Source organism: Entelurus aequoreus, linkage group LG21, assembly GCF_033978785.1.
Source record: "Entelurus aequoreus isolate RoL-2023_Sb linkage group LG21, RoL_Eaeq_v1.1, whole genome shotgun sequence".
NCBI lineage: Eukaryota > Metazoa > Chordata > Actinopteri > Syngnathiformes > Syngnathidae > Entelurus > Entelurus aequoreus.
Window position 1 is genome coordinate 45,660,939 of NC_084751.1, and position 27,753 is coordinate 45,688,691.

Below are 27,753 nucleotides of genomic sequence, written 5' to 3' on the forward strand. Positions count from 1 at the left end.
CTGCATACGTCAGCAGACTAATTAGGAGTCTTTGTTTGTTTACTTACTACTAAAAGACAAGTTTTCACGTATGTTTACTATTTTATTTAGGGACTAAATTGCAATAATAAACATCCACTGTAATGATACCAAGTACAAGAGTGTATCTAGTCGATACTACTACTACTACTGTATTACATCGATATATTTTAGCATCACAAAATCTTTTTTAGTCTTTTTTAAATGTATATTATGTTTATAGATTCAGGAAATACGTCCCTGGACACATGAGGACTTTGAATATGACCAATGTATGATCCTGTAACTACTTGGTATCGGATCGATACCTAAATGTGTGGTATCATCCAAAACTAATGTAAAGTATCAAAGAAGAGAAGAATAAGTGATTATTACATTTGAACAGAAGTGTAGATAGAACATGTTGAAAGACAAAATAAGCAAATAGTAAATGAAGAAGTAGATTAATAATCATTTTCTACAGTTTGTCCTTCATAATGTGTACAAAATAATAGGTGTATAAATGACACAATATGTTACTGCATACGTCAGCAGACTAATTAGGCGTCTTTGTTCGTTTACTTACTACTAAAAGACAAGTTTTCACGTATGTTTACTATTTTATTTAGGGACTAAATTGCAATAATAAACATCCACTGTAATGATACCAAGTACAAGAGTGTATCTAGTCGATACTACTACTACTACTGTATTACATCGATATATTTTAGCATCACAAAATCTTTTTTAGTCTTTTTTTAAATGTATATTATGTTTATAGACTCAGGAAATACGTCCCTGGACACATGAGGACTTTGAATATGACCAATGTATGATCCTGTAACTACTTGGTATCGGATCCATACCTAAATATGTGGTATCATCCAAAACTAATGTAAAGTACCAAAGAAGAGAAGAATAAGTGATTATTACATTTGAACAGAAGTGTAGATAGAACATGTTGAAAGACAAAATAAGCAGATATTAACAGTAAATGAAGAAGTAGATTAATAATCATTTTTTACAGTTTGTCCCTCATAATGTGTACAAAATAATAGGTGTATAAATGACACAATATGTTACTGCATACGTCAGCAGACTAATTAGGAGTCTTTGTTTGTTTACTTACTACTAAAAGACAAGTTTTCACGTATGTTTACTATTTTATTTAGGGACTAAATTGCAATAATAAACATCCACTGTAATGATACCAAGTACAAGAGTGTATCTAGTCGATACTACCACTACTACTACTGTATTACATCGATATATTTTAGCATCACAAAATCTTTTTTAGTCTTTTTTAAATGTATATTATGTTTATAGACTCAGGAAATACATCCTTGGACACATGAGGACTTTGAATATGACCAATGTATGATCCTGTAACTACTTGGTATCGGATCGATACCTAAATGTGTGGTATCATCCAAAACTAATGTAAAGTATCAAAGGAGAGAAGAATAAGTGATTATTACATTTGAACAGAAGTGTAGATAGAACAAGTTAAAACTGAAAATAAGCAGATATTAACAGTAAATGAACAAGTAGATTAATAATCATTTTTTACAGCTTGTCCTTTATAATGTGTACAAAATAATAGGTGTATAAATGACACAATATGTTACTGCATACGTCAGCAGACTAATTAGGAGTCTTTGTTTGTTTACTTACTACTAAAAGACAAGTTTTCACGTATGTTTACTATTTTATTTAGGGACTAAATTGCAATAATAAACATCCACTGTAATGATACCAAGTACAAGAGTGTATGTAGTCGATACTACTACTACTACTGTATTACATCGATATATTTTAGCATCACAAAATCTTTTTTAGTCTTTTTTAAATGTATATTATGTTTATAGACTCAGGAAATACGTCCCTGGACACATGAGGACTTTGAATATGACCAATGTATGATCCTGTAACTACTTGGTATCGGATCGATACCTAAATGTGTGGTATCATCCACAACTAATGTAAAGTATCAAAGAAGAGAAGAATAAGTGATTATTACATTTGAACAGAAGTGTAGATAGAACATGTTGAAAGACAAAATAAGCAGATAGTAAATGAAGAAGTAGATTAATAATCATTTTTTACAGTTTGTCCCTCATAATGTTGACAAAATAATAGGTAGATAAAGTAAAAAGTTAAAGTAGCAATGATTGTCACACACACACTAGGTGTGGCGAAATTATTCTCTGCATTTGACCCATCACCCTTGATCACCCCCTGGGAGGTGAGGGGAGCAGTGAGCAGCAGCGGTGGCCGCGCCCGGGAATCATTTTTTGGTGATTTAACCCCCAATTCCAACCCTTGATGCTGAGTGCCAAGCAGGGAGGTAATGGCTCCCGTTTTTATAGTCTTTGGTATGACTCGGCCGGGGTTTGAACTCACAACCTACCCATCTCAGGTTTCTGCATATGTCAGCAGACTAATTAGGAGTCTCTTTTTTGTTTACTTGCTACTAAAAGACAAGTTGTCTAGTATGTTCACTACTTTATTTAAGGACTAAATTGCAATAATAAGCATATTTTTTATTTTTTTATGTTAAAATAAAGCCAATAATGCCATTTTAGTATCAAAAAGTATTGGTACGGAGACAACCCTAATTTCTAGTATTCTCCCCTGTGTAATAAAAATGGTTAAAGGGTATACTCACTTTTGTGAGATGTTCCATAAGTTCATTTGCCAATTAAAGTTGTTTTCAATATGTTATTTAATCACAAAGTATTAATTTAGGTGTAATGTATTTACCTGCATGTGTTGAAACGGCAACAAATACCACCAGATTGGTCACTTCCCTTTTGATTGCTATATTTGCTGTCATTTTGATTTAATAATGACTGTGACTCATTGAAAGTCAGACTATTATAGACATGTTGAAACTTCCTCATCTCACTAACTCATTGAAAGTCAGACTATTATAGGCATGTTGAAACTTCCTCATCTCACTAACTCATTGAAAGTCAGACTATTATAGACATGTTGAAACTTCCTCATCTCACTAACTCATTGAAAGTCAGACTATTATAGACATGTTGAAACTTCCTCATCTCACCAGAGAAACTGATCTGAAGACACTTTCCGGAAAAAGACGTTCATACAACTCCGACACTCCTTCTGAATGAGTGGGGCGGCCCACACCCGAGGGTGGGAGGGGTGTGATCCTGGGTAACATGCTTTATCAGTATCATCATGCTTCGGACCACAGGTCTCAAACTCAAGGCCCGGGGCCCGCCACATTATTTCATGTGGCCCGCGAAAGAATAATCTCTTATTTATTTACATGATATTTGACATGTAAAATGAATGCAAAGGCAAAGTAAATACCGTTGAGTAGCTACATATTTTTTTCTAATCGGGCCCTTTCTGTTAGACCAATTTACTCATCCTAAGTATTATGTACTAAAATGTAAAATATTACTCCTTAAAATAAGAAAAATAATCTGCCATGTCTGCTACTGTTGGCAGGTTTTTGCTGTGCTTATTGTAAGTAATAAAGCTTACTTATTAGTAATATTTACCAGAGTGAAATACCCCAAAAAATCTAATTATGACTGACACATAAAAAATCGGGAATTTTGCTAAGAAGTTATTTATTCACCTTTTATTTTAGAACACATTTTTTATTTCAAATAATATCCTATTAAGACAACTTGCGTTGCATTGTTTTGGAGGATATAGCTCAGGTTTTAGTTTTATTTAATGACAGTTTTGTTATGGTAGTTTTATTTATGTAAAGCTTTTTTAAAAATGTACGAAAAATGGAAAAAGCTAAGGAAAAAAAAAAAAAGTTTTTGTTTTATTATGGTTTCCGTAGGAGGACAAACATGACACAAACCTCCCTAATTGTTATAAAGCACACTGTTTATATTAAACATGCTTCACTGATTCGAGTATTTGGCGAGCGCCGTTTTGTCCTACTAATTTTGGCGGTCCTTGAACTCACCGTATAGTTTGTTTACAAGTATAACTTTCTCCGACTTTCTAGGACGTGTTTTATGCCACTTCTTTTTCTGTCTCATTTTGCCTGCCAAACTTTTAACGTTGTGCGTGAATGCACAAAGGTGAGTTTTGTTGATGTTATTGACTTGTGTGGAGTGCTAATCAGACATATTTGGTCACTGCATGACTGCAAGCTAATCGATGCTAACATGCTATTTAGGCTAGCTATATGTACATATTGCAGCATTATGCCTCATTTGTGGGTATATTTGAGCTCATTTAGTTTCCTTTAAGTCATCTTAATTCAATGTATATCTCATGACACACTATCTGTATGTAATATGGCTTTTAATTTTTTGTGGCTCCAGACAGATTTGTTTTTGTATTTTTGGTCCAATGAGTGAGGGCGGACCTACGTCACTTCCGCCTACCAATCCCCTAGCAACCGGGAATTCGTTGAAAACAAACCAGCTCATAGCGAACACAGCATTGACAGAAAAAGCATTTAACGAGCGTTGTGGCTTGGAAGTCGGCGTTAAATCCTTCATTTACGCATTTTTACTTATTCGCATATCGTGTGAAAAAACGAAAATGTATTATTTGCGTCAGACTCGTCTCATTGAACTTTAAAGCTTCTCAGGCTTAGCTTAGCTTGCTAGTTAGCTTAGCCTGCGCACTACTAAGAAAGAGACGCGGAAGTTATCAACAACAAGATCAAGTGTTAGTGTATAAAATATTGAGAGATTTGAGGGCTACATGTATTGTTTAAGTACAACTGTTCTTCGCCAGGTGTTCTTTGGCCGCCCTGGCTTACGTTTTCCCGGTGGTGTCCATCTTAACGCTGCCTTTGGTATCCTCTCGTTGTCCGGTTTTCGAAAATAGCTAGCTAGGCTATAGACTATATAGTATATACCGCATGTTATTTTTGTACAACAACAACTTCAGCTGTCGAACGTTATAAGGTACAAATTCAACAAGTACAACATTAGCACGGACGGTATAGCCAAGTTGTGGTTAAGAAGGTGGATTTTTGTTCCTTATATTTACCAGAAACGAAGTGATCCGAACATACGACCCGGGACTTTGGGGGACTCCAGTGAGAACCGTCCTCGTTTTCCCGGTGTAAAGCTGCGAGCCATTTGTCTGGTCTCTGTGGGCTTTTATCGCGCTTTGGCAGAACAAAATACAACCTTTGTTTTCCCTGTTTCCGGTTGTGGTTAGCACAACCAAAAACAACACAGTTTTTCGGCATTTTGGAGGCAGAATGACGGGTTTAACCAGCGTAGGTCGACAGGTTAAAGAGTAATGGCAACGGTTTGTTTTCAACGCCAGTCTGGTTGCTATGGCTCGAAGAACCCGTATGTAGCTCAGTTGCCCGGATGTCGGCCCTCACCCCTATGGCTCTTTCAACATTTTGGGTTGCCGACCCCTGGACTAACACAACTGTTTTTTTTTTAGCAGTTTTTGTAATAATCCCCTGGTTGATCGACTCAGAGAATACGCCAGATCTGGGCAAATTAAGGCCCGGGGGCCAAGTGCGACCCGTTAAGATTTTCAATCTGGCCCGCCGGACATTCCCAAATAATTTTAATAGATCGTTAAGATGGAAAGTGTAGCTGCCATTATGATGTGCAGTGAAGTTTTCTAATGACTGGACGATTTCAGCTATACAAATTATTTAAATGGTTGGAATCTGCACTTTTGCATGATATACTAGTTACTATGGAAATCGAATTAGCTACTATGGTAATCTAATTAGTTACTATGGTAATGTAAGTCACACAGCTCAGACGAGGTACCAAGCAGTGTGGGTGGGGAGCGTTTCCACAGAGTGTTTCCAGAGCCTGAAATGTGGGTGTCAGGGACAGACACGGAAGGAGATTTTTACAACAAAGTTCCACAATTTAGGGATGAATGAGATGTATCAGATTGTAGGTGGGGTTTTGTTACCCTTTGCATTCATATTGTGCTGTTTTTGTTGCATTTCTGTTGCGTTTTGCTTGATTGTAAGATATGTGGATGGAGAGGGGGTGTGACGTTCATATGTTGTCAATATTCAGTGTTTTATCCTTCATAGTTAATATTGTAAATCCCACATTCTTTATTTTCATGTACATTCTGATGTTTTATTCAGTAAAAAATTTTTTTAAATTCCATTCCGTTTTTTAAGGCGGTCTGTCATACCGTTTTTAGCATTCAATCAGACATTATTGTGAGGTTTTGTATTAGTATTGCTAAAAATAGATATACCGGCCCACAGACACATTTTTTTCTCCAAATTTGGCCCCCCGGGTCAAAATAATTGCCCAGGCTTGGAATACACTGACCAATTGCACGCGGGTTTAAGCCACTCCACTTGATTCTATACCCAGCCAATTTTTAGCCGCATATTTTTTTGGGGCGTGCGGGGAATTGGGGTTGGCGGTTCCCGCATGAGTTAATGTTTTGCATCTGGACCGATTTGAAATATTGTTGAATACTCCTGATTTAGAGGATTTGGTTTTAACTGTACTGGTAATTCATCATATTCTTTTCATTATGTTGTTTTGTTGTTTCAGTATTGATTGAGACTTTTATTAGTAGGTTGCACAGTGAAGTACATATTCCGTACAATTGACCACTAAATGGTAACACCCGAATAAGTTTTTCAACTTGTTTAAGTCGGGGTCCACTTAAATTGATTCATGATACAGATATATACTATCATATATACTATCATCATAATACAGTCATCACACAAGATAATCACATTGAATTATTTACATTATTTACAATCAGGAGTGTGGAGGGGGGGGTGTGGGGGGGTGGGGATATGGACATCAAGTAGTGGACATAGAGAGAGAGAGAGAGAGAGAGAGAGAGAGAGAGAGAGAGAGAGAGAGAGAGAGATCAGAAGGCATAAGAAAAAGAATCTGCATTTGATTGTTTACATTTGATTATTAGCAATCCGGGGAGGGTGTTAGTTTAGGGTTGTAGCTGCCTGGAGGTGAACTTTTATAGCGGTTTTGAAGGAGGATAGAGATGCCCTTTCTTTTATAGTAAGTGACATAGAGTTAATTGTTAGCATGAACCCCTTGGAGCCATTAATGGTTTTAATGTGTTTATGTCCTCACAGTCACAGTCATAGATAAATATAGAAATAGATGAGCTTCCTGTAAGCTTGGTGTCCTTTTATAAATACTCACTCCTGTAACAAATTAAAATCTATTTTATATGACGGTAAGTGATTGTTGCCAACCGGCTAACAAAAACATGGCACCTACTGGAGTCATCCACATAGATATTATATATATAGATTATTTATGCAATATATATTTATACAATACTTCTTTACTTTACTATATTATGGATCACAATGTGGGAAGAAAGGGATGAAAAGGAAAGGCAGGAAAGAGGGAGAAAGTGAATGCACAATTGTGCAATTAAACAATCATATGTTGTATATATATATATATATATATATATATATATATATATATATATATATATATATATATATATATATATATATATATATATATATATATATATATATATATATACAGTATATTCTCATTCAAAGTTTTTTCTTTATTTTCATGACTATTTGTAGATTTGTAGATTGTTACATCAAAACTATGAATGAACACATGTGGAGTTATGTATACAAAAAAAGGCGAAATAAGTGAAAACATGTTTCATATTCTAGTTTCTTCAAAATAGCCACCCTTTGCTCTGATTACTGCTTTGCACACTCTTGGCATTCTCTCCATGAGCTTCAAGAGGTAGTCACCTGAGATGGTTTTCACTTCACAGGTGTGATAGTTTTGATGCCCTCAGTGACAATCTACAATGTAAATAGTCATGAAAATAAAGAAAACACATTGAATGAAGAGAAGGTGTGTTTTGGCCTGTAGTATATATATATATATATATATATATATATATATATATATATATATATATATATATATATATATATATATATATATATATATATATATATATATATATATATATATATATATTAGGGCTGCAACAACTAATCAATTAAATCGATTAAAATCGATTATTGTTAGCGATTAATGTAGTCATCGATTCGTTGGATCTATGCTATGCGCATGCGCAGAGGCAATTTTTTTATTTTAATTTTGAATTTTTATTTGTATTTATTTGTATTTTATTTTTTTATAAACCTTTATTTATAAACTGCAACATGTACAAACAGCTGAGAAACAATAATCAAAATAAGTATGGTGCCAGTACGCTGTTTTTTTTCAATAAAATACCGGAAAGGATAGAAACGTAGTTTGTCTCTTTTATCCGACATGTAATCGATTAATCGAAGTAATAATCGACAGATTAATCGATGATCAAATTAAACGTTAGTTGCAGCCCTAATATATATATATATATATATATATATATATATATATATATATATATATATATATATATATATATAGATATTCCTCGCGCACTAATTGACTGAACGAGTGCACACTTGATGTCACGTTATCGATGGAAAAATGCATTATATATATAATATATATATATATATATATTTATATAAATATAGTCAATGTTTCTGTGGTTTATTCGTTATACAGTGCTCAATACCGGGGTAGAGCGGAATATACGTTAGGTCAAGAAGAAACACAGAGGCTATATCATCCCTACAAGCCTGTTTCGCAGGTTTTATTGAAGTGTCTGTCAGGGAAACCTGCGAAAACAGGCTTGTAGGGATCATATAGCCTCTGTGTTTTTTCCCCGACCTAACACACACACATCTATGTATATATATATATATATATATATATATATATATATATATATATATATATATATATATATATATATATATATATATATATATATATACATATATATATATATATATATATATATATATATATATATATATATATATATATATATATATATATATATATATATATATATATATATATATATATATATATATATATATTTCTCGCGCACCAATTGACTGAAAGAGTGCACACCTGATGTCATGTTATCGATGGAAAAATGCATTTTTAGACAATTTTATTTGCCAGAGCGGCTAGGAGACACCAAGAGTAACAAGCGGTAGAAAATAGATTAGAAAGGACAGATTAAAACAAATTATAATAAAAAAATTATACAACATTTACAAAAAATTTAAAAATAAATACAAATTTAAATTTGGGACTTTGCGGGTGCTGGATTTTGGATGCTTGCGGGCCGTAGTTTGGGCACCACTGTGCTATGCACATGAAGTGCAGCTTACATGACCAAATAAAAACCACTGAATTGAAAAAAAAAACAATCATGAGGACAGTTTTCCTCGCACAAGACAATATGAACTCCGGTCCAGATTTACTGTGTTGAGTTTGCACCTTGCAAAATGAACGTAGGGACATTTTGAACACAAACATCTCCCTCACACGCTGTTGTTATTCCCACACTCAATATAATCGCTTTACAGTCACGCCCCGCCCACCTACGTCATGACTGACTGCGCTCTCCTCCAATCAGCTGGCAGCTAGCATGCCCGGCCTCCTTCCTCCTGCCCCAAGTCGGACTTGCTGTGTGGCGCCGCTAGTTGACTTTTCTCCTTCTCGCCGAGGAACTACAACTATCTCACTTCCAAACATGGACGGCGACAACATCATAATGTCCGCTTGACTCGGGGGGGTTTTCCAAGGTAGGTGTTGGTTCATTGTTGAGCCGCTTAACGGCGAGGGAAGGCATTTAAGCAGCGAGCATGCGGCGGGGCAGAAAGTTTCACTCCAATGTTATTCCCGGTGGATGTGTGCACCTTTACACAATAATTACACTTTTAATTCCTCTACACAATAATTACACTTTTAATTAATCTACACAATAATTACACTTTTAATTCCTCTACACAATAACTGCACATTTAATTCCTCTACAGAATAATTACACATTTAATTCCACTTTGACCTGGTGAAGAAGGTGAGTTTTAGCCAGGGTGGATCATGTTTTGAAGAAGCTGTCCCTGGGTCTATAAATATTTGTTAATTGTGACTGAATTGTACCATGAATTGATTAACGTGGACCCCGACTTAAACTAGTTGAAAAACTTATTGGGGTGTTACCATTTAGTGGTCAATTGTACAAAATATGTACTGTACTGTGCAATCTACTAATACAAGTTCCAATCAATCAATCCAAAACTGGTGTGTGTCTAACCCAGTGTTGGCGCTAGGAATTTTCCAAATGGGGTCCCAGGGACCCCATCAAGTCATAAAAATGGGGTCCCACTTTTTTGTAACCGTTTTGAAAACAAATGATGCATCACATTATCCTGTTATAACTCACATTCTATATTGTGTTTTGGAAAAAGGGTTGTCATAAAATCAATCAATCAATCAATCATGTTTTGAAGAAACTAGCCCTGGGTCTATTAATATTAGTTAATTGTTATGTTATATAGCCCTATATCAGGAGTGTCTCGAAGGGCTGCACAAGCCACAACGACACCCTCAGATCCCACATCAGGGCAAGGAAAAACTCAACCCAATGGGACAATGAGAAACCTTGGAGGGGGCCGCAGATGTGGAGACCCCCCCCTGGGCGACCGGTGCAATGGACGTCGAGTGGATCTAGCATAATAGTGTGAGAGTCCAGTCCATAGTGGATCTAACATAATAATGAGAGTCCAGTCCATAGTGGATCTGACATAATATTGTGAGAGTCCAGTCCATAGTGGATCTAACATAATATTGAGAGAGTCCAGTCCATAGTGGATCTAACATAATATTGTGAGAGTCCAGTCCATAGTGGATCTAACATAATAGTGTGAGAGTCCAGTCCATAGTGGATCTAACATAATAGTGAGAGTCCAGTCCATAGTGGATCTAACATAATAATGAGAGTCCAGTCCATAGTGGATCTAACATAATAGTAAGAGTCCAGTTCATAGTGGATGTAACATAATATTGTGAGAGTCCTGTCCATAGTGGATCTAACATAATAGTGAGAGTCCAGTCCATAGTGGATCTAACATAATAGTGTGAGAGTCCAGTCCATAGTGGATCTAACATAATATTGTGAGAGTCCAGTCCATAGTAGATCTAACATAATATTGTGAGAGTCCAGTCCATAGTGGATCTAACATAATAGTGTGAGAGTCCAGTCCATAGTGGATCTAACATAATAGTGAGAGTCCAGTCCATAGTGGATCTAACATAATAGTAAGAGTCCAGTCCATAGTGGATCTAACATAACATTGTGAGAGTCCAGTCCATAGTGAATCTAACATAATAGTAAGAGTCCAGTTCATAGTGGATCTAACATAATATTGTGAGAGTCCAGTCCATAGTGGATCTAACATAATAGTGAGAGTCCAGTCCATAGTGGATCTGACATAAAAGTGAGAGTCCAGTCCATAGTGGATCTAACATAATAGTGAGAGTCCAGTCCATAGTGGATCAAACATAATAATGAGAGTCCAGTCCATAGTGGATCTAACATAATATTGTGAGAGTCCAGTCCATAGTGAATCTAACATAATAGTGTGAGAGTCCAGTCCATAGTGGATCTAACATAATAATGAGAGTCCAGTCCATAGTGGATCCGACATAATATTGTGAGAGTCCAATCCATAGTGGATCTAACATAATAGTGAGAGTCCAGTCCATAGTGGATCTAACATAATAGTGAGAGTCCAGTCCATAGTGGATCAAACATAATAATGAGAGTCCAGTCCATACTGGATCTAACATAATATTGTGAGAGTCCAGTCCATAGTGAATCTAACATAATAGTGTGAGAGTCCAGTCCATAGTGGATCTAACATAATAATGAGAGTCCAGTCCATAGTGGATCTGACATAATATTGTGAGAGTCCAATCCATAGTGGATCTAACATAATAGTGTGAGAGTCCAGTCCATAGTGGATCTAACATAATAGTGAGAGTCCAGTCCATAGTGGATCTAACGTAATAGTGAGAGTCCAGTCCATAGTGGGGTCAGCAGGAGACCATCCCGAGTGGAGACAGGTCAGCAGCGCAAAGACGTCCCCAACCGATGCACAGACGAGCGGTCCACCCCGGGTCCCGACTTTGGACAGCCGGCGCTTCATCCATGGCCATCCATGGTTCTCGCCCGGGAAAGGGTGGAGTGCCATCTCCAAGGTCATGGTTACCCTGCCGAGCTCTATACAGCACAGACACTAGACAACGGCACATTATTTGCAGATTATAATTATTGATTTGCAAATAACATTTTTTGGACCAATTAGGTGAAGTTGCACAATTTCCCACGGCACACCAGACAATATCTTACTGCACACTAGTTGAAAAACACTGGCCTAACCTGCACATGCTAAAGTCTTCAAAAAACAACCTGCAGTGTATGATTTGAACATATTTGCTGGTCTTCTTTACAAATGCAAGAGAGTTGGGCTGGAGTACTACAGATGTGCATTCCTGCACCCAGTGGAGGGATCAAGGCTTTAAATAGAGCCCAACAGGAATGCAAACAGAGCCAGCACTCGGAGCAACCTTGGGGCCATCTCAGGAGGAGTTGAGTGAAAAGGTGTTTTGCTTAAAATAAGACCAATTTGTGCCACTGGTTGGATGCCACTTAAATGAGAAAGGATTCTTGTGAAAGGAGATGCCACTCTTCTTTCTGCAGCTTAAAACCCACTACAGCAGGGGTGCCCACATTCTTTCTGCAGGCGAGTTACTTTTCAATGGACCAAGTGGAGGGGATCTACCTCATTCATATATATCATTTATATTGGTTTATTTATGAAAGAGAGGTTTTTGTTAACAAGCATGTTTAACATTCCTTTCTTTCATGAAGACAAGAATATAACAGGCATGTGATTTTTCCGTCTAAAGTCGGAATTCCGTCTTTTAATCTCGGGAAGAAAAAAAAAATTATCTCCCGTTTTTCCGTTTTTTTCCCGACCCTAAATCAATATTCGAGACGTAGTTTATATTACGCCGTAGTTGATTGGTCGATATGTTCCTTGTGACCAATCAGGACATCTGTTATGAATAATGACGCTAATAACGTCCTCATTCATAATGGTTATTACGGCCATTTTCCATATGTAAACGGATGTCGGTTCTCGAGAGAAAGGACGCTTTACGAGTAAAAGAAATTGATAAACATGTCAAAAATAAGTTTCGATGGGACTGGATGGAAAGGGAAATCACTGATACTGTTGGGAAGAAGAAAGTTACGACTTTGTTCTGTGATTTTATTCGGAAAATCGATCGTCCCGGAAAGGTTTTGTGCACGTGGTGTCATGATAATATTGACTATGGATCACAAGGTTTCAAGGCTTTGGAAGTACATGCGAAACGCCAAAAACATATGAAACAACTTGAAGCAAGGAAAACAAACTTCTCACTAGCTGGTACTTTTGGATGTCAACCGAAAGTGAGCAAACCTTACGGACTTCATCTTTTGTTTACATCGACAACTGCCGTAGACATGGAGAGGAAAGATACACCCACTTCAGTTGCAGACAGGGTTGTTAATAATGAGGTAAGCTACAAAATATTTGCTTGCGAAATACGCATGTTTGTTTTAAATATTAACCAATTATTGCTTAGCGAAATATAAATGGGTTTTTCTAAAAATAAAAAGCCACGTGAAAATATATTATGAAATTACAGAAATTCAAAGAGTCGCATTATTGATTCCAGTTAACAATTTATTTGAAATAAATTTGCTTATAATACTATTTTGTAATATTAAGTTCTTATGTAGTCTGTTGAAACTATTGTCAGTGGTATAACAATCTTGAAGGTAAATATTTTCACACTTGTTTCATGCAATGTGTCAGTGTCCTCACATTATTATTATTTCCTATTTTCAAATATGAGTAAACAATACTAAACATGTTTAATTATTTTCATAAATGTATATCATATTTTGGCGAAAAGAATGAAATGTTTACATTACATTACATGAACTGAAGTAATGTGGTAATACTGTAAATAATCTGTAGATAATAACACTGATCAATGTGACACCTGTGGATGTGAAATGAACACAAGATGTAAATATTAGTGACTAAATACTGTTGGGACTGAACCATATACAGTGATTCATTAGGATAATTGGGTTATGTATGTTCTATTAATGATGTTTTCATGTCTTTAAACACTAAAATATTTTCTTCAAATGGTGCTGTCTTGGTTAATTTTAGCATGTTAAATTGGTGAATAACCAGGAGCTTCGGGGGGCGTTGCTGGGGGCCTTCGTCCCCCAGACCCCCGGCCTTCGTCCCCCAGACCCCCGGAAGTTTTTTCAGTCTTTTTCATTGTGGTCAAATCACATGCCTGATATAAGTTGGTGTTTTACCTGATTCTGATGACTTGCATTGATAGGAATCAGACAGTAGTGATGATAACGTCCACATTTTCAAATGGAGGAGAAAAAAAGTCCTCCTTTCTGTCCAATACCACATGAAAGTGTTTGCTTTTTGCCATCGTATTTGTCCAGCTTCCATACTCCTTTTTATACACTTTACAAGAAATACATTGGCGGCAAACTCCGTAGCTTGCTGGCTTGTGCACACCAGCTTTCTGAGGCTCTTATTTTATTAGCGCAGACAGGATGAAGCAGCGCTTTTATAGTGAAAGTAGGAACTGTGCTCTTTAGAGTTTTGACGGCAGGTACGGCGCGAGAGTCTTTTGATTTCTTTGTTAGTTTGTATTTGTTTATTTGAAGGACAATGTGCAGTTACATTAAGAAGATGCCTGCACCATGCTAATTTCCATCTGTAGTCCTTTTATGGTGCATCTAACATCCACAATATTATTACACAGGATTAAAAATACACAACAGTATTGAAATGACATAATGATAAACAATTTGAAATACAAGTACAATACATAGAAAGTATGTGAGTTACAAATCAGTGGGCGGTCAAGTTACAGTATTTTAGCAGCTTCATTTAAAGTGCAGAAGTATATAAGGTGCAGCAGTTTTGATCAAAGTCCACATACAGTGCAGTAGCCATCAGATGATACCCATAAGGGTATCATTCAAAAGCCATATACCCCATTGCTACTGTATATGTAAAAAAAGTTTGCAATGCTACAAGATTGGAATGGTACTCTGGTGGCCATCAGACTGCTCCCGCCATCATCTGATGGTCGTACATAAGGATTGTGAATGATGGACAAAATTCCCCAAAAATTGCAGTTCCCCTTCAACTGCATGGCTTGAATGGCGGTGCAGGTTTCTGTATGGCCAGTAATCAGGTCAATGCACACAAAAAGATGAAATATGAGAACACTGTTGTGCTCGCTGGCAAATTTTACTTCAAAATAGACCAAGACGGGACTTTAGATCAAACCGTGAACACGTATAGAGCAAATAAATGGTGTGCATTCATGTGTAGCATTTCAAAAATGTATGGCATTCTGACAAAACTGTAAGTTGAATTTGTGTCCAAATATTTAAATTATGAAAGCAAGTAATAACCTGTGAATAATCATTATTAAACCAAGTTCAAAATTGTGATTAATCTGATTGATAAATAATCATTTGAAAAAAATTAAATTTTTTTGTAAATTGCAGTGCAGATTTTGATAAGATGACTGGCGTTCAATGCTGTCACTCAAGGATGTCTGGGGCCGTACTTATCAAGCTTCTTAGAGTGCCATTTTACACTTAAGTCCTGAGAATTTGCGAAATTTAGTCCTACTCTCAAACTTAAGAATAAAAGCTTTTTATCAACGTTCTTAAGTCTAAGAATCACTCCTACTCTTCACGATATTTAAGAGACCTTCAGAGGTGTCTTAAGTGGTTAGGAGTTGTCAGCAGGGGATGGCACTGAGGCGAGAGAGACGTGCGCGAACGTTCAGGGAACGGAACAATGTTTGTTTTTTTTTTGATGACGAGCAGCTGATCAAACGGTATCGTTTAGACAGAGCGGATATTATTTTTGTCACAGATTTAATACTTTTCGATTCCTTGTTGATTTCTGCATGTGTCTGCAGTGGGCTAGTATATATAGAGCCACCCACACCAGTTTCAAATTAGTTGCCTAATTAATGAATTGGAAAGAACATGTTATGAGAGTAGCGTATGTGTGTGGCCGTGAGGTGAGTGACGTCAGTGAGTGTGTGGGCGATAGAAGAGAGGGAGCGGTAGCGTGAGTGCCGGCGGGGACTAGTTTGTTTTGTATTATTTTGTAGTTTATTGTCAAAATATACACTCCCATTGTCCACTTAAATATTTCCAAGATATTTCTTTATTCTTAGACAAGGGATTCCATTCCGTGATTGGTCATTTCTATGGACACAGAAATGACGTCACCTAAAATTCCGTTTATGGCACATAGTAATGTCGTAATTCAGCTCTGAGTGTGACACTTAAGATGCAGTCCTACACTTCGCTGAAAGTGTGAGTAAGACGCTTGATAACTAACTTTTAAGTGCAGCTTTCAGCGAATAATTTATTTACTCTTAAGTCAACTCTTAGCAGACTTCTTAGGAGTAATTCTAAGAAGCTTGATAAGTACGGCCCCAGGTCTATAGTATTGTATCTCAATTTATGAGCTCAATTGGTTCTATGACTGAGCTCGTAACTCAAAACACGTATATCGCAAATCAGCGCTGCTTATTGTAATGAATTGAAGTCAACTTAAGCCGTGCTTGCCTCCCCACGATACACCACCATTTTAACATGTAACATGCTTTTTAAAATAAAAAACAAACAAACTTTTAGATAAGGAAGATTGTATGCAAACAATACTATAAAATGTGCAACGAACAACTACAGGAGTTTTATGAAGTTATGTAATAATAATGTACAGCATTTACCTTGGAGAGTGGACTATTGTGATGTGTCCTTGGTCCGTGTAACAATAGGAAACAGGAAATTGTTGTTTAGGTTGCACACAGACGTCTTTGAGTGACGGACCAGGGAAGTCAGAGTTGGCAGCAACAGACATGTATGTCTGCATAAGACCCAGTGAGCAAGGCTAATGCTGAAATACGTCTAGCAGACCATTGGGCAGCTTCTCCATATTTTCATGGATAAATGTTCGCTGTGTGAATATTTTATGAAACTGAATTCTGCTTTGGTGTGGTGCAGACTGGTGGTCGGGCTGCTTAGCCGAGTCTGCTACACAGTAGGACATGTTTTCAACAGTTTATTTATCTGATAAGGTGGGTGTTGTCCTTCGCGCTCATGTCGTCAGTTCCGGTGGTTGGAGGGCAGGATTGTGTCGATCTCTGGCTGTGGACAATTACTACCAGCGGCTGGGGAGGCTCCAATCTCAAATTATGTTTACAACCTAAAGCCGAGAGACCACTTGTTCTTCAAAATAGTCATAAGTTGAGTAGCACTGTACTTACATGTACTGTATGTAGTACATGCACGGACACAAAAGCAGTCCTAGAGAAGTGACCAACAATTTGTACTTAAAATAAATGATAGCTCACGTTGGTACCAAATTGTTATCATTAGCTGGCAATAAACATTACGTGGGTTGTAGTTTTACGTTTTGGGAGCAGTATGAGCACTCGCAGGACTTTCGGAAGTTAGCGCCTTCTCGGCAACCACCTATCCGTGCAATACAGCTTAAAGATGATACAACTAGAGGTGGGAGACTATGAGAACCTCACGATTGGATTACGATTCAGGAGCTACGATTCGATTAAACATTGTTTATTGATGTAATTTATGTATATTGATGCAGTTTTACATTCCTTTTTGTCTCACTAAATAAGTGTTTATCACTTGCAACTTTTAAAAACAGTGCATTTGTAATAAGAATCAGTTAAATTAATTCCCATCACATTTATTATGTTAGTATATTAAATGTTTGCAAAACTGGAACACAAATGCCCTATAATTAGAGGTGGGGATCTTTGGGCACCTCACGATTCGATTACATTACGATTCAGGAGCTGCGATTCGATTAAAAATCGATTATTGATGCATCTTTTATTTATGTGTATTGATGCAGTTTTGCATTTCTTTTCGTTTCACTAAATAAGCGTTTATCAATCAATCAATCAATCAATGTTTATTTATATAGCCCTAAATCACAAGTGTCTCAACCGGCAATGTTGAAAAACAGTGTATTTGTAATAAAAAACTGTGAAATTAATTCCCACATTTATTAAATTAAAGGAAATGTGTGCAAAACTGGAACATAAGAGCAGTAAAATCAAGGAGCTCATTGGATCGCTCGGTGAGGTGGCTCGCTGCAGTCAGCCAAAGTTTACAACTGTCTGCCTTACATTACGTACAATAAATAAATCGATTATTGACGTTTACTAATCGATTTTGTAATCGTTCATGACCCAATTGCGATGCATCTAAAAATCTATTATTTCCCCCACCTCTAGATAAAACCAATCTAATCAGTATCTGAAACAATCATTGACATTTTAGCTTTGTGTTGGCTTACAAATCAAAATAGTGTATTATCTAATACTATAGCTAATTAATTATGAATTAATAGGATTTTAACAATGCAATGTGTAAAGGGACAATAACAAAGTAAAAACAGTGTCAGTGTAATATTATAGTAGGTGGCCCCTTCGTAGGTGTTGGAATTAATGGAATATCCCAGATTGTATCCCTGGTGATCGGTTTGGGGAGAAGAGCACATCATTATCATTGTAGTTTGTCACTTAGGCAATGGCTGTCAAGTATAATGCTAAGTTTACAGCACAAGCTATCACGTCTAGTTGACAAGACAGTCTTAATGTGATAATTTTTCACAGATTTACTGTGTAGTTGGTTAAGAGTACTACTGCACCACATCACTACTATTTTCAATCTCCACCTTTATGACACGGTTTGGCACTTGTACTCCCTACTTTGTCCTTTTTTGGGAGACAATTGGATGTGAAGTGCTTATATAACCAGAAAATCTCATGCGTTTTCCACTGTCAAAGTAGGAATACACACAGATTAATTAAGAAGCAATGTGCACCTTGCTGTTTTCTTCTGGGAATTAGTCCATTATAAATCAAATGATTTGTCTTCCAAGAAGGAACATGCAGAAATGCATTTTAATGTTGCTCAAAGACAATTTTTATGTGATTTTAGAGTATTCTGGATTCACCCCAAATTCAGATCTTTGTAACTTCAAGCCGCAGGGCAATTCACTATATTGGTTTCACAGTATGTACTGTACCTCAGTTTTCGTACGCCCCACGTTTCGTATGTTTCGGTTTTCGCCAGAAATTTTTACCAAAGTTTGCCCCGGTTTTTGTATCTTGTCTTGGTTATCATACGGCCAAACATTGCATGTAACACACTAATCCGTTTGCCTGCACATCATTCCGCTGAATCGTTTTCCATTTCGTATTGCAAGGCTAGTTTTTCTCTTTAAAAGGCATTTTACATGTTATACCGTAATTTCCGGACTATAAGCCGCTACTTTTTCCCCTCGTTCTGGTCCCTGCGGCTTATACAACGGTGCGGCTTATTTACGGCCTGTTGTCCGACACCGACGAAGAGGATTTCGGTGGTTTTAGTACGCAGGAGGAAGACGATGACACAATGATTAAAGACTGACTTTTCATATACCGGTAGGCTGGTCATTTTGATAACGTACAGGCGAGCACTTTGTATTACTTTGCACCGTTGTATTATTTGTACTCTGCACGAATGCTGTTCGCCATGTCAAAGATGTGAAAGTTTGATTGAATGATTGAAAGATTTATTGTTAATAAATGGGACGCTTTGCGTTCCCAAACAGTCATCTCTGTCCCGACAATCTCCTCCGTGGTAGCAGGAACCCCTATATACTACGCTAATTACACATCAAAACCCTGCGGCTTATAGTCGGGTGCGGCTTATATATGTAGCAATCTGTATTTTCCCCTAAATTTAGCTGGTGCGGCTTATAGTCAGGTGCGGCTTATAGTCCGGAAATTACGGTAATTGTGGGGTTTTGAGTGAAAACAGTGATTACATACATTTCAATTAATTTCAATGGGTTGATTTGAGTTATGAGTGTATGGTCTTAGAACCAAATTAAGCAGGAGAGTTGAAGTACTATTATATAATTATTTTTTTTAAATAAAATGTGCCTTATGTGTTGATGTTTTTGGCGTTATTAACAGATTGTTTGTTTGAAAATGCAATATTTGCTATGGGAAAAACTGATTTGTTTTTTGTATGATTTGGTTTTCATCTGACCTCTTGGAACAGATAACTAACAAAACAGATGTATTTTTGTAATTAGTTTTACACTGGTTAATGTTATTGCGTATAGCATAGCCAAAGTGGTTGCCTGGATCTAGAAAACTTTAAGAGGTTTCAATAAAACACAGTTATTAACAGATGTTTTGCATTTACACTTGTCATTCATGTGAATATACAAGCGTGGAGAAGAACTATCTTTGAGTGACTGAGCCCACATTTTCTATTGATTCCCAGAACAATACTTTTTAACTTCAGTCAGTTATTTCTGCTTTTTGGGAACACTCTCTTGCATTTCAGGCAAGTTTTTGGTTTTTCAGTTTCTCTTCAGCTCCCCTTGATAGTCTGCAGACAACTCTTACTGGCAATCCAATCTTTGCTTTCATGCTGGCCAAAAACAACACACACTGTATATGTGTACACATGCTGACTCCATATGGACCGGGCCTCCACACACACTCATGCATGCACATACGGTATATACATTTTTCCACATGGTTTCAGACTCAGCCGTTTCTAAATGCTCATGAACACATAATCACATGTGCACAGTGTACTCACACGTTTTCAGACTCTTCTCTGCACTCATATTTCAATCCTCACACACATGTGGGCCCTCGGTAATCAATTCAAAATTAGAGAGAAAGCTGCTGCAAGAGCTGGAGTATTGCTTGCCAACTAACTCTGAGGCCATACTTTTCTTGGTATGTGTGTGCGTGTGTTTTTCTATGTGTGAGGCAGAAAGAGCCAGCTTTTGATATTGAACCAACTTTGAGAGGCCTACAATGGGACAGTTCTTCTACTCGGCCCCTTTAAATTCAGCTTAAACCCCACTCACTAAAAGCAGAGCTCAATTGCTCAGTGTTTTTTTTGGGCAGTCCTTTGGAACAAAACTATCTAACATACTATCAAATCTCTACGACTTGGCGATTGGTGTCTTTTCACAACTACCGTGGTTCTCTATATTAATTGCAGCTTCTACCTCTCCCAGCCACAGGGAGAAGCCACCAAAGTGGAGTCTGGTTTTGTGGCTCAGAGTTGTGGCTTCTTTCAAGCTTAGCTGGCCAATAAAAATAGCGATAGAGTTGTGATAATGATGGTTAAGTTATGATTGAAAATAAAGGTTGCACAAAAACTGATTCCTTAAAGATGGTTGAGTAATGAGGCAGATTTGTGTTTGCATGCAGAATGCTTTCAAAGCTACTCTAGGATTATGTCTACATTTGATCGCCTATGCAAATCTTATCTACTACTGTACATTGAACAAGATTTCTTACCGCAATCATGCATGCCACGCCAAACCTCAGCTAATTATGCAAGAGCCCTATTCAGATCAATTATAGACATCTGTTTTGCGGTTGATGCATTTTGCAACACTTAATCCAGTAGATATAACCTCAGCAATGGTGCTAAGAGAAGAAGAATGTTCATTTGAAGAAAATTCATTTGATGGTTTTTGAAGTACCGTATTTTTTGGATTATAAGTCGCTCCGGAGTATACGTCGCACCCGCCGAAAATGCGGAAAGAAGGAAAAAAACCTATATACGTCTAGGGATGATACTCGAAACCGGTTTTCCCGGTTGTTTGATAAGAAAAGAACCGAGTCCTCGGACTCGAATCCCTTTTTGAGAACCGGTACCCGTTATCGAGACCACTATAGTAAAGGAAAAGAGTTGATTCTTTATTCGAATCCCGTCCCGACCAGAAATGCTCCGTGGGACATCACAAGAAATGAAAATCACGTAGCTCAGTCATTAGGCGCAGATAGCGAAAGCAGGAAAACAATGGACGGGAAAAGGCGCTCCAAGGTGTAATAAAGTTCAAAACAAAAGCTATAATCCATCGAATAACTTTACTGAGAGATTTTAGCAGGGTAAAACACATGACGAACACTTTTACGACCAACCGGAAACATAGCAACCAGGCTAGCAACGCACCTCCTTTAAGGCAGCTGTCGCAACGTTCTTAAAACAACCGCAGCACATACATATATATACAACATATCTCCCTTTTTTAACTTTTGTTTTTCTTTCCTTGTAAACAAAACAAAATCACACTGTAGATGTGTTGTTTGTCTAATTATAAATAATGCAGATGAGGCGTGTTGGCTGAGTTCTTGACGTTTACTTTCACAGCGTGGCAACATGCAACAACACTTTTCGGGGCTACCGCGCATGCTCGTAACTCCCGTTGCATGCTGGGTAGTGTAGTTGTTATATTCTCTAGCTCATAACATTTTTCCCCCTATAAAGAAATAATGTTAACTCAAAAAAGTGTATTTCTTTTTTTAGCTTTAACTTTTCATTTTTTAGCATTGTAACCACATTTGCAAAGAACTTTTCTCTTCATAGAATTTTCTTTCAGTAAAGAAATAAAGTGCAAAAATGTCAAAGCATCATAACAAACAGTTATGTCAAATAGCAGCAGAAGTGCACTTTTTGGAGAGCTGTATTATTTTCAGTTTTGTGCCCAAGGGACTGATTTTATTTAACACTATATTATTATTTATACACCTATAGTGATCACAGAGACAGCTTGTTTTTGTGTTACTGTATATATTTGTTTCTCTGAAAAATCGCACTTAATATACTTTGGGTAACAACAGTTAATATTTATTTATTTTATTTTATTTTTTTAGGTGGGTAACAGTCAATGTGTATTTATTTATTAGATTTTATTTTTTTATTATATAATAATAGTGAGCTTTTGTTAAACCAAATATTGTGTGTTTTTTTCCATATACAACAACCTATCTGGACTCGATAAGAGAATCGATAAGGAATCGGTTCGATAAGACTATTCGATAATAGGCTCGAACTCGATAATTCCTTATCAAACATCATCCCTATATACATCGCACTGGAGTATAAGTCGCATTTTTGGGGGAAACTTATTTGATAAAACCTAACACCAAGAATAGACATTTGAAAGGCAATTTAAAATGTCTAAAGAATAGTGAACAACAGGCTGAATAAGTGTACGTTATATGAGGCATAAATAACCAACTGAGAACGTGCCTGGTATGATAACGTAACATATTATGGTAAGAGTCATTCAAATAACTCTAACATATAGAACATGCTATACGTTTACCAAACAATCTGTCACTCCTGATCGCTAAATCCCACGAAATCTTCTTCCTCTGTGTCGCTTCTGGTATCCTTTCTTTCTGCTGCTCGACTGCCGTTTTCTGCTGCATATTTCACTACGTCCAGCTTGTAACCTGCAGAATATGATCTCCTTTTCGGTGCCATTTTTGTTCAGCCCTTCTCAGTTTTTACAAGTTACCGCCAATGTTGAAATTATCCATTTTCCTAGGTACGGACGTAGTAGCATGTAGCATCTTTTTTTTCACAATACACCGCCACCATGACCCACAATGCACTTGTGCCATGACCCGCCCCCGCATAATTTCTATTGGTTGACGTGTGTGTGACAATTGCTGACATTCGCCTCGTCTCTTACGGGAATGAGATAAATAATATTATTTTATATTTTACGGTAATGTGTTAATAATTTCACACATAAGTCGCTCCGGAGTATAAATCGCAACCCCGCCCAAACTATGAAAAAAACTGCGATTTATAATCCCCAAAATACGGTAAACCAACAAAGATTATACGGTGGCCACAGTTTCACCCATGATTTGACTATTTTTGTGTGGTAAAATTTGCTTCAAAATCATAAAAAAATGAAGGCCAAATATTTCCCCAGGATAGTGTATGGTAGAGCTAACCGATTACCGTTTTTTCCGGACTATCAGACACACTTAAAATCCTTTCTTTTCCTTAAAACTCGACTGTGCACCTTATAACCCAATGCACCTAATGTACGGAATCATTCTGGTTTTGCTTACCGACCTCGAAGCTATTTTATTTGGTACATGGTGAAATGATAAGTGTGACCAGTAGATGGCAGTCAAACATAAGAGATGCGTGTAGACCGCAATATAATGGCAGTCACACATAAGAGATACGTATAGACTGCAATATCCATCCATCCATTTTCTACCGCTTATTCCCTTCGGGGTCGCGGGGGGCGCTGGAGCCTATCTCAGCTACAATCGGGCGGAAGGCGGGGTACACCCTGGACAAGTCGCCACCTCATCGCAGGGACTGCAATATGACTCAAGTAAACAACACCAATATATGTTCCATTGAAAATATAGAACATGGCACACTGTGTTCAAAAATCGATCAACATGTTTTAGTAGGACTTTGGTAAGCTATGAAGCCACACCGCTTGATGGATTGTACTGTGCTTCAACATAGGAGTATTATTATGGTGTGTATATAAGGTAAGACATATTATCTGGCGTTTTGTTTCGCAATATTATGCAAAAGCAACTTTTCTGACCTTCTGGTACCTGCTGATCTGTATTTGGGATCTGCATAAATCCTGAAAAATTGCGCGCGTCCGCCTTTGTAGTCCGCCTTTGTCGATAAGGTTTTTTTTTTTTGTCTATCTTCTTGTTATGGGGCATTCATCCTCCACTGTTGCCATTTCTAATGTAAAGTAGTGTAAAGTTCTCACTGATATCTGCCATGAAAGCGCTAAAACATACTGGTCTAGTGAGTTTACATTATTCACCCAAGGAACTTTAGTTATTAGAGAGTTCCGGTCGGATGTTTTTTCACGGGACACATTTTTGGCGGATGAGAAGATGCTGCTCCGTTACTGATTTAATTAAAGTCTGAATGTCACTAAAACAGTTAGCTCCATCTTAGACCGCCCACAAAACGGCGCATCCTGAAGCGACTGTCAGAAAGCGACTTGAAGATGATCCATAAAATATCATCTATGCAACATTTTGACCAAAGAACCACCATTACATGTTATGTAGACCACAAGGAAGTCTTTTACATTTAGAAAAAAAAAATACTACGACTCCTTTAATGCGCCCTATAATCCGGTGCGCCTTATGTATGAAAAATATAGTGTGATCGAACTGTGATCACGTGATAAACAAAAATAACGTCCAACCTAATTTTTCCAACTGGGAACAAAAATGCACTCTTCTACACACTTGTACAGTAATGAGAAATACAAGTTTATATCCATTTCAATGAATACTTGCATTAATAATATATATTATGATTACATAACATTATAAACACTCTATAGTTGTTATCCATTTTTTCTTAAGTTAAAGGGCATGATGTAGACAAAAAATCGGAGTCTGTCTACATAAAGCCAAATATGTTTTGAAGTAAATTATTGCATATTAATGTGTAGCACCTTGTGATTATAATATATTGATTGACTGTCTAAAAGTAACGTGTCTTCCTTTAGTTATTTTCACAGTTTTATGCATTTTTAAGTATGATATATAAAAATTGCAAATCGCAATTTTGGAGACAAAAATCACAATCGGGTTTTTCTCAAAATTGTGCCTGCCCTAGTGTATGGCTTTAGTTATTTAAGGTTATTACCAACAACTAGGGATGATGTTTGATAAGAAATTATCGAGTTTGAGCCTATTATCGAATCCTCTTATCGAACCGATTCCTTATCGATTCTCTTATCGAGTCCAGATAGGTTGTTGTATATGGAAAAAAACACACAATATTTGGTTTAACAAAAGCTCACTTTTATTATATAAGAAAAAAATAAAATCTAATAAATAAATAAATATTGACTATTACCCCCCTAAAAAAATAAAATAAAAAAAATAAATATTGACTGTTGTTACCCAAAGTATATTAAATGGGATTTTTCAGAGAAACAAATATATACAGTAACACAAAAACAAGCTGTCTCTGTGATCACTATAGGTGAATAAATAATACTATAGTGTTAAATAAAATCAGTCCCTTGGGCACAAAACTGAAAATAATACAGCTCTCCAAAAAGTGCACTTCTGCTGCTATTTGACATAACTGTTTGTTATGATGCTTTGACATTTTTGCACTTTATTTGAAGTGAATTGTGAATTATATTTATATAGCGCTTTTCTCTAGTGACTCAAAGCGCTTTACATAGTGAAACCCAATATCTAAGTTACATTTAAACCAGTGTGGGTGGCACTGGGAGCAGGTGGGTAAAGTGTCTTGCCCAAGGACACAACGGCAGTGACTAGGATGGCGGAAGCGGGGATCGAACCTGGAACCCTCAAGTTGCTGGCACGGCCACTCTACCAACCGAGCTATACCGCCCCTTATTTCTTTATTGAAAGAAAATTCTATGAAGAGAAAAGTTCTTTGCAAATGTGGTTACAATGCTAAAAAATGAAAAGTTAAAGCTAAAAAAAGAAATACACTTTATTGAGTTAAAATCTTTCTTTATAGGGGGAAAGATGTTATGAGCTAGGGAATATAACAACTACACTACCCAGCATGCAACGGGAGTGACAAGCATGTGCGGTAGCCCCGAAAAGTGTTGTTGCATGTCATCACCCGTGAAAGTAAACGTCAAGAACTCAGCGAACACGCCTCGTCTGCATTATTTATAATTAGACAGACAACACATATACAGTGTGATTTTGTAACGTTTACAAGGAAAGAAAAACAAAAGTTGAAAAAGGGAGATGTCATATATGTTGTGTATATATATATATATATATATATATATATATATATATATATATATATATATATATATATATATATATATATATATATATATATATATATATATATATATATATATATATATATATATATATATATATATATATATATATATATATATATATATGTATGTGCTGCGGTTGCTTTAAGAACGTTGTGACAGCTGCCGTAAAGGAGGTGCGTTGCTAGCCTGGTTGCTATTTTTCCGTTTGGTCGTAAAAGTGTTCGTCATGTGTTTTACCCTGCTCAAATCTCTCAGTAAAGTTATTCATTGGATTATACCTTTGGTTTTTAACTTTATTATTCCATTGTTTTTCCTGCTTTCCCTATCTGCGCCTAATGACTGAGCTACGTCACGTAAATTCTTGTGATGTCTCAAGGGGCATTTCTGGTCGGGATGGGATTCGTTCCGAGGGATTCGAATAAAGAACCAACTCTTTTTCTTTACTATAGTGGTCTCGATAACGAGTACCGGTTCTCAAAAAGGGATTTGAGTCAGAGGACTCGGTTCTTTTCCTATCGAACAACCGGGAAAACCGGTTTCGAGTATCATCCCTACCAACAACAGTATATTCCCTTATGCCAGTATTTGGTTCGTAGTAGGGATGTCCTGATCAACATTTTTGGCCTCCGATCCTGATCAGATTTTTTTGTGCTAAGATACAATATTTATTGAGCTGATCTTTGACAATAGATCATAGAGCTAAAAATGTTTCACTGCAAGTAACTAAAGTAAACACAATAACATATTTTTATAAAGCTTATCTTATTAAAGTTAGGATTTGCTAGTTTTGTTGTAAATCAGATGATGTATTCAATTTGTGGTCGTGCTACAAAATAAAGTGGCTGGTGCACAAAAACTAAACAGTAACAAAAACAACCCACAAATGATTGTGTAAGACATACAACAAGAAGAAAAATATCGATTTAATCACTTAAATATTGTGTATATACGACACTATACTAGGTATTGACAATATTGACATCTGAATGTATTACCCCTACTTTACATTGAAGTTTTAACGGTTAGCACACTTATTTCAACAGACTCTCGCGCCGTACCTGTCGTCAAAACTCTAAAGA

The 27,753-nt window shown here is 36.7% G+C and overlaps 1 protein-coding gene across 1 annotated transcript in view; it reads left to right on the forward strand.

Annotated features, from left to right (window-relative positions):
* The first annotated feature begins 9,484 nt into the window (after window positions 1-9,484).
* The window catches only part of il11ra (interleukin 11 receptor subunit alpha), a 119,136-nt gene continuing 100,867 nt past the window's right edge, over window positions 9,485-27,753 (forward strand). The window contains exon 1 of the mRNA XM_062031722.1: window positions 9,485-9,637. The gene's annotated coding sequence lies outside the window, so the exon portion shown is untranslated. The remainder of the gene's footprint in view (window positions 9,638-27,753) is intronic.